The sequence below is a fragment of the Sorex fumeus genome, unplaced genomic scaffold, assembly GCF_029834395.1.
Source record: "Sorex fumeus unplaced genomic scaffold, SorFum_2.1 ptg000044l, whole genome shotgun sequence".
Taxonomy (NCBI): domain Eukaryota; kingdom Metazoa; phylum Chordata; class Mammalia; order Eulipotyphla; family Soricidae; genus Sorex; species Sorex fumeus.
The window spans coordinates 36,102,489-36,119,995 of record NW_026606101.1 but is presented as its reverse complement, the minus strand read 5'-3'; the positions used below and the strand labels follow the sequence as shown (position 1 = coordinate 36,119,995).

The 17,507-nt window shown below is 38.4% G+C and overlaps 1 protein-coding gene across 1 annotated transcript in view; it reads right to left on the bottom strand.

The window, feature by feature from the left end:
• PCSK2 (proprotein convertase subtilisin/kexin type 2) overlaps positions 1 to 17,507 on the bottom strand; it is a 297,709-nt gene that overhangs the window by 244,556 nt on the left and 35,646 nt on the right. The gene's annotated exons all lie outside the window — the stretch shown is intronic.

Below are 17,507 nucleotides of genomic sequence, written 5' to 3'. Positions count from 1 at the left end.
GCCAAGCTTTGCCGTGTAAGCGAGATACTCTCAGTAACTTGCTGGGCTCTCCAAGAACGGGGGAGGAATTGAACTCAGGTCAGCTGGGTCAGCCACGTGCAAAGCAAATGCCCTACTCTCTGTGCTATTCACTCCAGGCCATATATATATATATATATATATATATATATATATATATTATTTTAGAGAGTATGTTAAGAATCTTTGGTTTAGTTATATAGATCTCATAAAATCTCAAAAAAGTTCACAAAGATTGGTATTTTCTGGTATTTTTGAAAAATTGTGAGTGCTGGTAACTATGGTTCTCCATTTTTTTTGGTGTGTGTAAAATAATCAGTGGAGGAAAACTATCTGCTTCCTTCTTTTGACAAGATGGTTACTCTGGTTCTCCGCATTCTTCACCATACCCTCTTGTACTCCTAACCCAGAGGCAGAAAGTGTTGTTATTTATCTTTTTTTCATTAGTTACTACTTTGATTATACCTCTCTAGTCTCAATATGCAATTTATTTGACTGGATCCTCCAGCATTCAGTTTGTGACTCAGTTCAGAAACTGAATCAGTTGGAGAGTAAGATGTGTTTAAAAATCAGTGTAAAAATTTCAAAGTAAAAATTAATATTCAAATTGAAATATCCACCTCCCTTCCAATGATTTTGTCAAAATTCTTTTTTTCTTTAAACAAATTTTTATCTAGTCACCATGAAATTACAAAATTATTCATGAGTGGGTTTCAGGCATATAATGTTTCAGCTCTGATGTCTTCACCGATGTCCACATCCCTCCACCTATGCCCCCGCTTTACACATTTGCTTCCCACCCTGATTTTACAGAGGCACTTAAAAAATAATTTTTGCAGTGTGATTTACAGTACTATTACTGATAGGGTTTCATATGTAACGCTTTACCACCTTTCAGCACCATATCTCCTCTCGTTTGAATGCTTCCCTTCACCAAGGACCTTGCTCCCTCCCTATCCTACTCCCCAAGCCCCTCAAGTGGCATATTGCCTACTGAATACCAGTTTTAATGAGTTTTGTTTCCATTACCATTGTGTATTTCTTATTCCATCATTCTGCTTCTTTATGTCTTGCATATGAGAGAGATCATCCTGTGCCAGCCTCTCTCCCTCTGACTAATTTCACTGAGCAAGATACTCTCTAGATCCCTCTATGTAGCAGCAAATTTCACAACTTTATCTTTTCTTATGGATGAGTGATATTCCATGTGTATATATATGGGCTGGAGCAATAGCACAGTGGTTAGGGAGTTTGCCTTGCACACAGCCAACATGGCCAACCCGTGTTTGATTCCTCCCCCCGCCTCTGAGAGCCCGGCAAGCTAACAAGAGTATCTCGCCTGGCAAGCTACCTGTGACGTATTCGATATGCCAAACACAGTAACATTAAAGTCTCACGATGTAGACGTTACTGGGCCCGCTCGAGAAAATCAACGAACAAGGGAGGACAGTGACAGTAACAGTGATATATACCATAACTTATCCATTCTTCATCTATTTCTGAACATTTGGGTTGTTCTCAGATTTTGGCTATTTTGGGTAGTGCTGCAATGAACATAGGGATGCAAATGTCTTTTCTCCAATGCAAAACAAAACAATGAGATATTATCTTATGCCACAGAGACTGGCACAATCAAAAAGAATAAGAACAATCAGTGCTGCTGTAGATGCAGAGAGAAAAAGTCTCACTCTCAATGCTAGTGGGGACATTCAATGGTTCAGACTTTCTGCAAAAAAATATGGACACTCCTAAAAAAATCTAGGAATCGAGCTTCCATTTGACTCAGCAACCTCACTTCTTGGAGTAAACCCCATGGTTCTCCCAAATTGGAGAAAAACAAAATGGCAAAATAAAATTTTATACCAAATATAAATTTATAAAACATCAAAGAGAAGTAATTACCTTTGAATTTTTGAAGTGGCTGAATAACTTCTACTTTTTAACATAATAATATTTCCCTCCTGGTAAAATGAATGTTTAGAACTTAAAGAAGACATGGTTTGAAATTCTCTTCTAAGAGATGAGGATACATAAATGGTATTCTTTAAAACATTTCTGAGTACTGAATCAAAGAAAAACACAATTTCTGTGCTGAGTTAAGATAATCTCAGAAAGAATCAAAAACTAGTGGGGCTATCTGGATCATAGTTTTGGCTTTGACATTAACTACTTGGGAAGGTTTCAGTCTTCACTATGGGATGTCGAACATAATTACCTGAAGAGACCAGTTAGTCTATACTCCTCACTGTAAATTTTAAATGAAAACAAAGTTGAAAGAGATTAGTTTAAGAGCACAGGGTAAACGGTGTCAGAAGTAGAAGAAGCCAAGAATGAATTGACCATTATTGCACTTCCCTTCCAGTTCCCTTTTCCTGACTGATGGGTAATTGTTAGAGACCCTTTCCACACAGGAAGTTTGGATTGCTTTTCTTTTCTTCTGTTCTCTGGAAAGGCTTTCTCATATCTTTTCTTTGAGGTGTCCTTACAAACTAACATCCATTAAGAAATTCTGAATATGGAGTGGGCTGCTCTCCCTCATCAAAACGAATGAAAAATGGAAAAATGTTTTGTCTTACCTATTTTCTTTCAGGCAATCAGTTCTGAATTGGTGGTGAATGAAACTTATTTGCCATAGAGAAGATGGAAACAGAGCATTTCAATACGGATAATGGGGAACCAATTAGATAAACTTGAGCAAGCGGACTGTTACTCTGATATGAATCTCTTTTTCTAACCGCTTTTTACTCATTTCCAGTCTGGCTTGACTTTTTCTCCTCCACCCACCAGAATTTGAAATGGTTAGAGTTCAATTCGATTCATTTTCAGAAATCCTTTGGCTAGAGGTAAAAGCACAAAACCTATTTGTAGCTGGAGACGTGAAAGAAAACTTTCCAAAAAGATTATTTTTCTCAAGGGAAAATAATACAACCCAATATAAAAACACTTAAAGGGCATTCTAGAGGGTATTTTAAATGTCTTCAATATGTTCACTTTACATATGACTTTGTATCACAAAATAATATTTAGAAAATTAACTAGCTAGACAGGCATACCCATTTTAACCATTTGTTTATGTCATCATTAGGGAACACTGATAGTGTTTAGCATCTAGTTATAGAATAAAATTCACTTTAGTCCTGAGCTAGAGAGATAGTACCATGAGTAAAGCATTTGTCTTATACATAGCTAAACCTGGGTTCAATCCTTGACAACACATTTAGTCCCTGAGACTTACCAGGAGGAACCTCTGAGCTCTGAACCAGAAGGAAACCCTGAGCACAGCTAGTTGTGGCCCCCCCAAAGCAAAATAAAACAAAACTTCCTTTTGGAACACTAGATTAAGGAATTAGGAACTATTTTCTTCATAAATTTTGAATCTTAACAGAAAGTCATTTCAAGGATCCTCTTTAGGTGCTAGAATAGTGAAAAGGTTAGGGCACAGGCTTAGTATGAGCAAAGCTGATTAGATCTTCAGTACCACATGGCCTCCTCACAATTACTGGAGATGACCTTGGGCTCTTGTACACAGGGTTGGAGAAGCATATCCTGGGGTGCTCACATTGAACTGCTGTCCGCTTGGCTGAGTATCACTGAAAAGGGCCCCTGCACCCTCTCTGCGCTGCTTTGGGACCCAACCGCCACCAACAAATAGATAACTGGATATGTTGTCAGAGAGGTTAAATACTTTTCTTCCTCTGTATTATAGTGAACTTTCATCTTTGGGTCTGTACTTCAGAAGTAGGTGACTGGAGTTGAGGCCTGAATCAGATGCCCTCCTCCCCCCCCCCCCCCCCCATACTGCTGTATACAGCCCTGGAGGCCTGGAGCACTGCAGAAATGTTCCTTCTGGAATCTGGCACTGCCGGCCAACAAACTGTCTGTAGATTGACTTGCTCCTAGAAGTGGACCCTGCCCTTCTGGTTACTGTGTAAGAACCTCTCACCCAACCCAACAAGTGAGCAGATAAACATAGCCTTGATCTTTTCCACATTTTAAAAATCATTCTTAAAATTCAACAGAAGTATCAATAGAGATTTGTCTTACATATGAAACAGAGACTGTTTCCTGGTAATTCTACCCAATAGCTCCACTAATCCACCTTGGTTATGAGGTACTGCCTAGGTGGACCTTAGGTTTTAAGAACTTGATTATCAGCCATCTGCAGAAAAAAGTCATCTAAAACACATTCCCAGTCCAGACACAGGAATATCTGGTTGAAATAAATTTTAATTAAATTCAAATGAAATGTCACCATTTTTATTTCATAAACTCACTAATGTGCCATGGTTTTCAATACTCATTGACACAGGTTTTGGAAAAATCAATGAGAAGGAAGTAAAAGTAAAGTAAAGTAAAGGCCCTCCCGTTGATCGTCAATTTGCTCGAGCGGGCCCAGTAACGTCTCCATTGGAGACTTTGTTGTTACTGTGTCTGGCATATCGAATACGTCACGGGGAGCTTGCCAGGCTCTGCCGTGTGGGCGAGATACTCTCGGTAGCTTGCCAGGCTCTCCAAGAGGGGCGGAGGAATCGAACTCTGGTCGGCCATGTTGGCTGCGTGCACGTATTGTTTATATACATATTTACATGGGGCTGGAGCGATAGCACAGCGGTAGGGCGTTTGCCTTGCACACAGCCAACATGACCGACCCGAGTTCGATTCCTCCACCCCTCTCGGAGAGCCCGGCAAGCTACCGAGAGTATTCGATATGCCAAACACAGTAACAACAAAGTCTCCAATGGAGACGTTACTGGGCCCGCTCGAGCAAATCGACGATCAACGGGAGGGCCTTTACTTTTTTACTTTACATATTTAATTAATCATCGAATGCACAGGCAATTTTAACAACTTTATCTCCACAATAAATATGTCCCCTAATATAATTTGATTCTCATCTCTTTGCTTAGTTCCTACTCTAGCCTAACTCACCCGTCTTTCTCTTGTAGAATAGTAATCATTTTGCATGGATTCTTCTGATTTATAGTTGTTCCCTGCTTCTCACTGAAAAATCTGTTATTCACGGGAGACAGAGGAAAGACAAGAAACATGAAATGTAACAGAGTCCAGAAAACCTAATATTCTGATTACAGAACTGAGGTGAGCAGGTGGGGGATGGGGTTGGGAAGGGTGAGGCAGACTAGATGAGACAGAAAGAATGTGGTGAAGAGTCATTGACACTTTGATGGTAGTGTAACTGCAGTCACTCTACAGGCCCAAAGCATGAACATCAACACTATTAATCTGTTAGCTCAATCATAAAAAATAAATAAAACATAAGTGGAAGACAAAATACATTAATTTATAGAAAACATAATAGAGGCTATTTCAATATTTAAACATTTCCTTTTGCATCTTGGGGAAGGGACCAGGTCAGGAGATATTTGTAATACAAACTCTTAAGATTTTGTCACTGAGCTGGCACTAAGACTGTCCCAGTTTCTTTATTTGGGCATATTTATCTTGTGAGTTATAAAGACAATCCAAAGTTATGTTGTTCTATGTTGCTTTTTGTCTACACTATGGTTTGTTAGAATTCTGTCAAAGAAAGTTAAAACTCCTCAGAGAGCATAGGTCTTGCTGAAACAGTATCTTCCAGAATGTTCCTGATTCTCTCTTACTGTTCACATGAACACATGAACAGTATTAATCATTAAAAAATGTGCTCACAGCACCTAGGAAAGCCCAGGCACACTCATTAGCAGCTCTCCTATGCCTTTCTGAGATCACAGTAAATAATTCTTTCTCAGCTCTCCACAAATAGTTAATTATAGCAACTAGCAGCAATTCTTTGAGGCAGTAAGCCAGGCACATCTACAATGCCCAGCGGATATATTAAAAGTCACTCCCTGCTGCATAATAAAACCAGATTAGGGCAGATGAGCTTTTCCCACAGGTTGGAGCATTATAGAAGATATCTCTCCTAGGCTGTTCCCAATCCATTTCTCCTTCTCCAGATGTTCAATGCTATTGCTACTATTAAAATGCATACCCTAGGGAAGGTTCACACCTGCTGTGCCCATCTCTTGGTAACTCATTAATTCGGAATTTGGTTACTAGCTGGTAAGTTAAGATACAAACTGCTCTATATGGGTCTTTTTGCTTCACCAATTGCGCTCAAAGTGCAGTGAACATCAGAGGCCTATAAATTTATGTATTCCTCTAAGGTAAATGCTTTATCTGGAGGAGGGGGCAGGCAGGGAGGCAGGAACATCTACTGGAGCTACTGACCATAGAGAGCACGTCAGCTTGTCCAAAAAGGTGAAAGCTCAGGAAAAAGAAAAAATGATCCATATTATCCAGCACTGGTGTGACTTTCAAAAATGTTATAATACATGACAAAAGGGATTTTGCAGATATGCTATAGTTTTTAAATCTGCCACCTTAATAGAGGGGGATGATGTTATCTGGGTGGACCCCACATAAAGTCACGTGAGAACATCAGGAGAAGAGGAAGCAGAGAAATGGAAGAATTGGCTTGACGTGTATTGTTGATTTTAAATGGAGGGATCATCATGTAGGATAATGTGCATAGCTAGCATTCTTAGAAACATCTTTTATTCATGCATCTCCACATCTCAGAGCCTGTTTCCAGGAACTCCAAGCTAAGATACCATCTTTGTTTACTTGTTCACAAAGGAATCACATTGGAGGGGATGAATTCTGAAGTGGAAATTATCCATAATCAAAGCTAACTTTGAGAATTTCTTGGCAAAGTTAGAAATAAATATATTGTATCTCAGTACTTCACAAGTGTGACATTTTCCTTCTATAAGGAAACTGGTTCTATCTCATTATTCACACAGCACATGAAGAAGCTGCCTAATGCTTAGAATATAGCATCAAAAGTATTATCTTTAAAGTTGTGTCTCTTGCCCAGAGAGACAAAATGCCCCAGTTGTAAAAGTAGTAAGGGAAATGAGACCGGTTTCATTTTCACTTGAGTCTAGTTACTTTGGAACCACAGTTGGACATCAGCCAGATGTGCAGAACGATGAGCAAAGTGCTTGTCATTCCTGTTCTGCAGACACACTTTGACTTTTCCATTTCTAATTTCAATCTTTGCACTCACCAAAATTATACAAACTTGTAATTTTATTTTTTATAGCTATACTATTTTTAATTTAGGTTATTTGATTGTCAATATTGAGAACACTTTAGTCATAAGTTTATAATCAATATCAATTCTCCCTTAAGATTTTATTTAAAGTATGAAGCAACTAGGCAGGCAGATAGGGAAAGAACCACGCCCTACCTCCCACCACCATGGCAATGAGTTCTTGGAAAAATAAAAGTAACACCCCTAAAGATGCTAACAACAACAAAAAAGCATTTTGTGAACACAGGAACTAAAGCATGACAAGACCTTTACTTGACACTAGCACAGATCCAGAGAAGACGGGACCTCCCTCCTAGAGGAGCTCTCTTAGGAACAAAAGACAGGAAAGAAATGTCAAAGAACAACATCAAATACTTCCAATTCTTCCCCTTGACAATCAACCTAACAATAGATTCTTATCTAGGTAGAAAACCCAATCTGGGCAGTTTGGGAAAAACCCTATAAAAGCCAACATGAACAAAGGAAACTTATGCATAAGCTACCTGTGCCCATGTGTTGCTTTTGAGCAACTGCAGTCCCCTGAGCACATGGGTTGCCTACATCTCAGCTCTTGAGATGTGTCCTTTCATAACTTCATACTTTAACGCTGGGACGTGTACTGGGACTCTCTCTACTCTGGAGAAGTCTTCATATTTCTCTGTCTCTGTCTCTGTCTCTCTCTCTCCTCCTCTCCTTCTCTACAACACCCCCTCTCTCCCTCTCCCTTTCCCTCTCTTTATCCTCCTTCCCACTCCACCCCCACTTTGGTCTCTAGACCTTCAAATAACATCTGTTTTTTTCACTGCTCATCTCCTTCTAAAATTCTTTTCTGTTTGGGAAAGGCAAGACACTGAAAAACCTCGGTAAGACCTCGGGCTGACTTTCGTGCTGTGGGGCACAGTCCACAGCAGTCTTTATCAATCTAGATTTCCACAGCCTTTTCCCAGGCAGCAGAACTATATACAGAGAAAATCACAGTTTCCCTTCTGCAGGTTGCTACCTCTTGCTTCCCCACTTCACCTGGGGACCCCACTGGCATCAGTTATATTTTTATTGTGGAGAGTCACATAATTTTTATTTCCTTCTCTTCAGACATGGTTGTGTGACCCCCAGAGGAGTCATTTACCCATTATGGATCTATTTAGTCTCAATTGTAAAATTGTACTTTCAAGATTCAAGGCAAAGAAATGAATCAATGCTTATTTGGGATCCCTTCTATCCATATTTGCTTTTGAGTAGATGAGCAGGAAAACGTATTTCACAAAATACAAACCAATGACAGTGCAGTTCTGTACACTGGTGAAATCTCTTATAAACCATGGGACTTTAGGTAAATCATATGCCTCCCTAAACTCCCATTTCCTTAACAATAAAACTGGGGGGTTGATAGTACTAATTTACAGAAGATAGATAGAGGTTTAATGAGATAATGCCTACAGAATCATAGGAATGGCATTAGATTGTAGGATTTGTTGCAATAGCTGTTTAGGTCATCCTCTCTTTCTCCCAGTCCTCCTCTGAGTTTACCTGTAGCTGCATCACCATTTCTCCTCTTACTACAGGACTTTCTCCAGCAGGAGACTTGTTCTGTCTGTGCACAGCATAGCCCAGAAGTGCGATGTAATCAGCAATCTAATTCAGCTAAACGCTGAGAGGCAGAGCCTCACATCTAGCAATCTTGTCCCTTGCGGGACAGCTCCAAAGAAGAGACTAGAGAATCCCCAGTGTAATTTAGCTTCAGATGTTCATGGATGGAAACCTGTGCCCCAAATCCACCTTATCTCATGCCCTGCTTTCCTTTCTTATTTCACACATTATCTTTTTTCCAAGACTTTAACTTTCTTGAAACGGGGAGGCTGGGGATCAAGATTAAAATAGCATTCAATGCAATTCGGGTGTTTTTGAACTGTTGTAATTTCAACAAAGAGGAAGCATGCCTATTTTCTCTTCGGATTCAGTGATCCATTCCTGCAGAAATGCCTTGAATGCGACCATTGAAGGACTGTATTTTTTGGCTTCTCCTCACCAAGTTGCAGAGGGTCACTAGCTTGTTGACTGTGTATGGTTATGTGTGAACGCAAGTGCCTTCCTGAAAGACTTTATTGTATAAGTTTTTACCTGTATCTATAGATCATTTTTTCCTATAGATTTCCTCCTGGACTCTTGATGACACACATCACATTCTGAAAGTGTGTGCTTGTGATCCATGAAGAGAAGAAATAAGGAAAAGAGCATAGAGATAAATAGCCACAAGGAACAAAGGAAGAAATTACATCTGATTCACTTTGCCACGCACTCTTTTTGGAGTTATCTCCCCCTTCAGAGGGCAATATTGTTTCCTTTTAATAAAAATAGTTGAAACATTAACAGAATGAGGAAGGACCAGGTTATTAAAGAGGTTATTAGCCAGGTTATTACTTGGTCTGGATGATAATTGAGAAATTGCTGAGTGGTAGGTGAGGGAGGTGCAGAGTTGAGTGTGGAAATGGGTCTCAGACTTTTTCCACCATTATTTATTTGGTTTTCGGTCATACCTGTCAGTGTTTGGGACTCACTCCCAATTATACTTTGGGGACTAGGGATTAGGCATAGATATCTTGCATGCAGAACACATACCCGTCATTTTAGCTATCTTTCTAGGCTTCATCATTAAATAAAACATTTTTTTCTTTTTCACTCTTGAGCTTCAAGATTACTTTATATCAGTTATATATATACATACATACATACACACATATATATTCATCTGTTTATTTATGTTTAGAATATATATGACAGACGTACACATGGACTTTTAGTCTAGGGAGAATTCTGTTAGGAGGCTTTAAACTAGTTATTTTCACATCTAAGGTCATAAGAATTAAAGAAATTTCATTCTACTTTCAAGCCTCATCCATTGCCAACTTTGTACTTGCATAGCTTTATTTATGATCCCCTAGGTGAATCTGACAATGCATTGTGAAAGTTCTTTTCCTGACTAAAACTCCAGGAATATTTTTCTATCACCCATCTGTAAAACTTAAATGAAAGTTGGTAAAATGGTCACCATTGTAGGGGATCCGATTTATTGTTTTGGGTTTTCACAAACCTGTGTGACTCATGTGACATACGTAGTTTTTTTTACAAACTATATATGTCACATACATGACTTACATTTCTTTTCTTTTTTAAAAATTTTTATTAGTGAAACACCATGAGGTACAGTTGTAGACTTACAAATTTTTGTGCTTGGGTTTCAGTTTTACAATGATCCAGTACCCATCCCTCCACAGTGCCCATTCTCCATCATTTACATTTTTTTAAAAAATTTTTGTTAGTGAAACACCATGAGGTACAGTTGTAGATTTACAAATTTTTGTGCTTGGGTTTCAATTCTACAATGATCAAACACCCATCCCTCCACCAGTGCCCATTTTCCACCACCTCGGGTCCCAGTATCCCTCCCACCCCCCACCCCCATCCCACCTTGTGATTTACATTTCTTTAATCTGTATTTCAATATAGAATACCTATTCACCCAACTCTTGTTACAGAGAGAGAAGAGAAAGAAGATGAAAAGGTAGCAGTCACAAAAGTCCTCTGGAATAAATACACATATACTAAAAAGCCCTCTATAGAAACAAAAATATTACTTTATTTACCATTTTATTTATAATAAACTTAAATAAGCCTGTATTGCTTAATAAGTAAAATATAATTAAAATTTTTGTTAACTTTATTTTTGTTTTAATTTTAGGGAGGCATTTGAAATGTAATTTAGAGTACTTCTACAGATTGTTTTATAGCAGTATCTCAGAACCTTAAATATCATTTTAGTTAGCAAATATGAATACAGTCTTTTATTTGGTTATAAAAACTTTAAAAATGATTTAAATAATCTAATCTCTAATTTTACCTGTCCCCAGGTTGACAGAATCATCATCTACTGTGATGCTAAGGAGAGAGGATACTCTGAATTTCATTAGTTACTGGAGGAACATTTGATCAGAATCCTAAAAATGAAAATAAAGACATGGTGTTTTCAACTTAGAAGTAGATTTTTCTAAAGGACAACAGTCTTTTAACTTTCTTCTCACTTTTAAAATTAATCAAATAGTTGACAATATAGTTAAAACCAATATGCTATAAATATAAATGTCCTGCCACTATCATAAAAACATTATTACTTTTGGCAGGTATTTTAAAGAAGCTATGAACACCCAATTTGGTGACAAAATTGAATATAACTTGTGGATGAAAAAGATATATTTATGTATTTGCTTCCTTTGTATTACTAAAATTCTAGTTTTCTTTTCAGAAAGGTAAAATGTGATTATATTACTATATTATTGCTCTTACAGTCTCGAGGGATCATTAAGAGCACACTTTCCAATGTCATCTACACAGTCTTTTTTTTTTTTAAATCTGAGTCTATGTATAGTTATACATGGTGTTCATCAATCATGGCTCAATTAGCCAATCTGGATCTGACTTAAAAGCTTTATTGTGTTATGCCAGAAAAGTACTCCAGGGCCAGGCAGATAGTACAGGGAATGAAAAAGTTTACTTTGTATGTGGCTAACCCTGGTTCAATACCCAAGAGTAACACCTGAGCACTGCTGGCCGTGGTCCAAACCCTGCTTCACTCTAAAAGAAGATTACTCTAATTACAAGCCATTCACAGTTCTGTCAACTTCCTGAGTTTCAATCATGAAAATCAATTAATTTCTGAAGCAGTATCAATCATTAGATTATTAAGTCTCGGGGGGGGGGGGGAAACCTTGTTCACTTAGATTTTCACAAACAAATCACATTTCTCACACACAGACAATTTTATATTTTATATTTTGTGAGGCCCATACCTAGTTGTGCTGGGGTACATGCAGTGCTAGGAATCAACTCTGAAACACTCACCCATCCCCCACTTACACATATATATATATATATATAGAGAGAGAGAGAGAGAGAGAGAGAGAGAGCTTGTGTTTTACCATTTTACCATCACACCCTAACATTATGTCAAGTAAATTCTAAGGACTAGGCAAATTCTACTTTCTTTTGGTAGTATAATTCAGTGAGATTCACTGTATCACTGTATCACTGTAATCCCATTGTTCAACAATTTACTTGAGTGGATATATATATATATATATATATATATATATATATATATATGATTTGTTGCCTACTGTTTGAACTCCATCAAATATGGTGTGGAAATTAAGGAAAATGAGTGGGGAATGTCTTACTATGTGTCCAAGAATATGTTCACCCATATGTGAGGCTTGGCCCAAGCATGTGAAAAGCAGCCTGGAGCATGGCAGTGGTTGGGTAGTGGAGGTTGGCTGCTAAGGCTGGGTCCCTTGGGATGGGGAGGGCTCTCACCCGCCTCGCTCTAGAGCTCCCTGAGTGAAAACAGCTTGGCACAGAGTCCAGTGGCATGGTTATGGCGGCCTCATTTTATGCAGCAATCCGGAGAAGCAGCCATGATTTCTGGAGGGTGGCTAATGAGGATAGCTGCTGGCTATCTGGTGCCAGCAGGAACTGGTTTATGGATGTGACTGCTGGGTCACTGGAGACTGGGGAAAGCAGGCAGAGGATCTCTGCTCCTGGGTCCCATTGAGCCCAGAATCCAGAGTAATTCAGTGAAATTACTGGAAAAAAATCCAGGGAAATGAAACTGATAACCGTTTTTTAATATTTAAAATATTCACAGAGGGGCTTGAGAGATAACAACAGGTAGGGCATTTTCCTTGCATACGACCAACCCAGGTTTGATTCCCAGCATCCCATATGGTTCCTGAGCACTGCCAGGAATAATTCCTGAGTGCAGAGCCAGGAGTAACTCCTGAGCATTGCCGTGTGACCCAAAAAGGAAAAAAATAAAAAATAAAAATAAAATCTCTGCAGATAGGGGCCAGTGAGATAGTAGACTGGGTAAGTATCTTGCTCTGTGCACAGTCTACCCTCGTTTGATCCCCAGCACTAAATTTGGCCCATTAAGCCCCACCTGAGTGATTCTTGAGCACAGAGCCAGGAGTAAGCTCTACTGGGTATAACCCAAAAAACAAAATAAAACAAAACAGAACACCGCTCCCCCCAAATAAAATCCACAAATAAATATTTAACACCATTAGATGCTTAATGAACAATAGTAATACAGGATCATGAAACAACTATCTATGACCACTTGACACAACTTTCTATGATCACTTCACACACTGGTGAAGGAAAAAGGTAGAAAGATACAACTTTCATGTATAAAACCCACACATTTATACATATAATTTACATTTCTGCATATGTATAGACATACATATATTCTTCCTGTACACAGGAAACATTTAATCTTTTAAATGAGAGTTTAAAAATTTTTTAGTGTACATATAGGAGTTATTGCTTTATAAATTTGAAACTGATTTTACAGAGGGTAGAGTGATTCCCTTACACATTGGCTAACCTGGGTTCAATCACCCCAGAGTTCCATATGATCCCCCAAATAATTCCAGTAGTAATTGCTGAGTATAGCACCAGGAGTAACCGCTGCAGTGCCAGGAGTAAACCCTGAGCATTGCCAGGTGTGGCCCAACCTTCCCCTCCACGCCACCAAAAAATAATAGAATGAAACTGGCTTAAAAATTATTGCAAGGGACAATTGTATGATCTTTCAATTCCTTAGAAAAGTAATTTTATGTTTATAAATCTAAAATTATAAATCTAAGCTTCACATTGTTTTTGGTTAGATTATTTGGCTCCCATATGAATAGGGTTTTGTGCTCATTGAATGTTGTCACACAATGATGTTGTTGAATGCATTTTTCCCCAAAACTATTTCTATCAATTGTATAGATATATTTCAACAGAACTGTGAAACAAAATAATGCCATGGATAATTCCACTTAACGAAAGCTTGTAGAATTCATGTATACTTGATGTATATTGTAGGCTACCATTATGTTTGGCTTCAGGATTTGATGGCACTGTTCTGAACTAAAGCTTAACAAATCTCACAGAGGTTTGTGGGAAATATATGGTTTTTAACTTTGATGCTGATAATGCATATTTTTAGTTTTCTCTATTTTGGATTTATTTATTATGTCTTCAAATAATTTCAGTGATAAAAACTTTATAAACACGTTGTTCTTTTTTTTTTCCCCTTTATTTTATTTTATTTTTTTTAAAGTTGTAGATTTACAATTTTTTGTGCTTTGGTTTCAATTATACAATGATCAGATACCCATCCCTCCACCAGTGCCCATTTTCCACCACCATGGATAATATCCCTCCCACCCCCATCCCCCCATCCCCCCGTCTCTGTGGCAGGGCAATCCCCTGATAAACACGTTGTTCTTGCTTTACTAGTTACGACTGTATCAGTGAACATTATCAAGAGTACAGTGCATTAGAGTTTAGGAATTAAAAACGAATTTTTCATAGATTCTCAGTGGAAAAAGTTGAAAGTAAAGAAATAGAAATGTGTTTCCTTTACATACATTCATAGGAACGAATCTAAGCAGGTTCAAGGTAATGAATGCATTTTTTAAAAAATATTTTATTGTAGTTGATATAATCTGTCAATGTTTATTCTTTTGGTGCGCAAAGTCATTGCCCCTTCATCATTAATATAGTGTCAAAGATCCTCTGTCACTGATATACACATCTTGGAACAGAGATAAAGCTATAAGGTGAAAAAACCAACTTTATGAATTAAAAGCAGGAACAATTTATCACTTGTAAGATAATAGAAAATATATGTTAGTATTGTCCTGTGTCTAGTTTTTGGCATAGATCTCCTAAAACCTTTTCAATTTTCTAAAAAAAAAGTGACAAGAATACTGGAAGCCTCTGTTGTCTTCCTATTTGTTTTTGACACCATCCCTGTGCTCCTAAAAGCTATGTAAATTACTAAGTGAAAATAACATTAATACTAACTTTTTTTTTATATTGAGGTGACCCCATGGACACTTGGATGGCTCCTGGATGAAAGTTGGAGGGCCAAGTCTTGTCAGAAGCATGAAATTTTTAGCTCCAACTATCATTCTCTTGAGAAGGAAAACTGACTGGAAATGAAATTCATGATGAAGAAAGCCTATATAAAAAGCCAAGAATACGGTCCAGAGTGATAGTAAAGCAGAAAAGGCATTTGCACTGCATGTGGCTGACTTGTGTTTGATCCCCCGTACCCCATACAGTTTTCTGAACCCTGCTAGGGGGTAATTCTTGAGTGTAATTACCCCTGGCTAGGGGTAATCCATGAGCACTCTTCCTCCCTCCACCACCAAAAACATTCTATGCCAAGAATAGAGAGGTTTTAATATTCTGAGGTGAAGGGACAAATTTATATTTGGTGCTATCCCTATCAGGTCACCCATGATATTTTTCAAACAAATAGACAAAACACTCCTGAAATTCATATGGAACAATAAACCTCCATGAATTGCTAAAGCAATCCTTGGGGAAAAGAAGATGGGTGGCATCACCTTCACCAACTTCAAATTGTACTACAAAGCAGTAGTAATCAAAACAGCATTGTATTGGGCTAGAAACAGACCCACAGACCAATGGAAGAGAGTTGAATATTCTGTCACAGACTCTTAAATATATGACAACTTAATCTTTGACAAAGGAGCAAGAAATGTGCAGTGGAACAAGGAAAGTATCTTCAACAAGTGGTATGGTGAAAGCTGGATATCTACCTCCAAAAAATGAACTCTGGCATCTGTCTAATGACAGGCACAAAAGTCAGATTAAAGTGGATTAGAGATCTCAATGGTCACGGTCACGGCCCAGTAACGTCTCCATTGTGAGACTTGTTGTTACTGTGTTTGGCATATCGAATACGCCATGGGTAGCTTGCCGGGCTCTCCGAGAGGGGTGGAGGAATCGAACTCGGGTCGGCCATATTGGCTGCATGCAAGGCAAACACCCTACCTGTACTATCGCTCCAGCGATAGGTAGGGCGTTTGCCTTGCATGCAGAGATCTCAATATCAGACATGAATCCATGAAGTACATGAAGGAAAATTTAGACAGAACCCTCCATGACATTGAAGCTAAAAGCATTTTTAAAGATGAAACACCACTGACCAAGCAAGTGGAAACAAACATAAACAAATGGGATTACATTAAACTAAGAAGCTTCTGCACCTCAAAAGAAACAGTGACCAAAATACAGAGAGAACCCATGGAATGGAAAAGAACATTTACCCAATACCCATCTGATTAGGGATTAATATCCAGGATATACAAGACTCTAGTAGAATTGTACAAGAAATAAACCTCCAGCCCCATCAAAAAATGGGGAAAATAAACAAACAGAAGCTTCCCCAACAAAGAAATACAAATGGCCAAATGGCACATGAAAAACAGCTCTACATCACTAATCATCAGGGTGATGCAAATTAAAACAGCAATGAGATATCATTTTATACCACTGAAACTGGCACACATTTAAAAGAACAAAAGCAACCAGTGCTGGTGTGGATGTGGGGAAAAAGGGACGCTCTTTCACTGTTGTTGGAAATGCCAACTGGTCCAGCCTTTCTGGAAAATAGCATGGGTAGTCCTTCAAAAACTAGAAATTGAGCTTCCATATGACTCCGCAATACACCTTCTGGGAATGTATTCTGAGGGCACGAAAAAACACAGTAGAAATGACATCTGCACCTATATGTTCATTGTAGCACTATTCACAATAGCCAGAATCTGGAAACAACCTGAGTGCCCTAGAACAGATGACTGTTAAAAAAACTTTGATACATCTACACAATGAAATTCTATGCAGCTGTTAAGAAAGATGCAGTCATGAAATTTGCTTATAAGTAGATGGACATGGAGAGTATCATGCTAAGTGAAATGAGTCAGAAAGAGAGAAATAGAGATAGAATGACTGCACTAATAACATAATATGGGACAGACTCTCAAGAAGAGTAGACACAAGGGCCAGGAATATTGCTCCATAGATTGCTTCATGATCTGGGGGAGAAGGCAGTTGGAATAAAGAAGTGATCAATAAGTCAATAATGGTTGGAGGATTTGTTCGGGATAGGAGATATGTGCTGAAAGTAGATAAAGGACCAAACATGATAACCTCTCAGTATCTGTATCGCAGACCATAATGCCCCAAAGTAGAGAGAGAATAATGGGGAAATTGTCTGCCATGGAGGCAAGGGGAGGGTTGTAAAGGGGAGGTACACTAGGGACATTGGTGGTGGAGAATGTGCACTGGTGGAGGGATGGGTGTTTGAACATTGTATGATTGAAACTCAAACATGAAAACCTGTGTATCTCACAGTGATTCAATAATAAAAACTAAAAAATTAAAAATTATATTTGGAGGGGGTATGGTCCTAATTCCATAAGAACAAAATCTCCTGTGCTTCACCTTTCAGATATCATCCTATGTATCTTTTCAT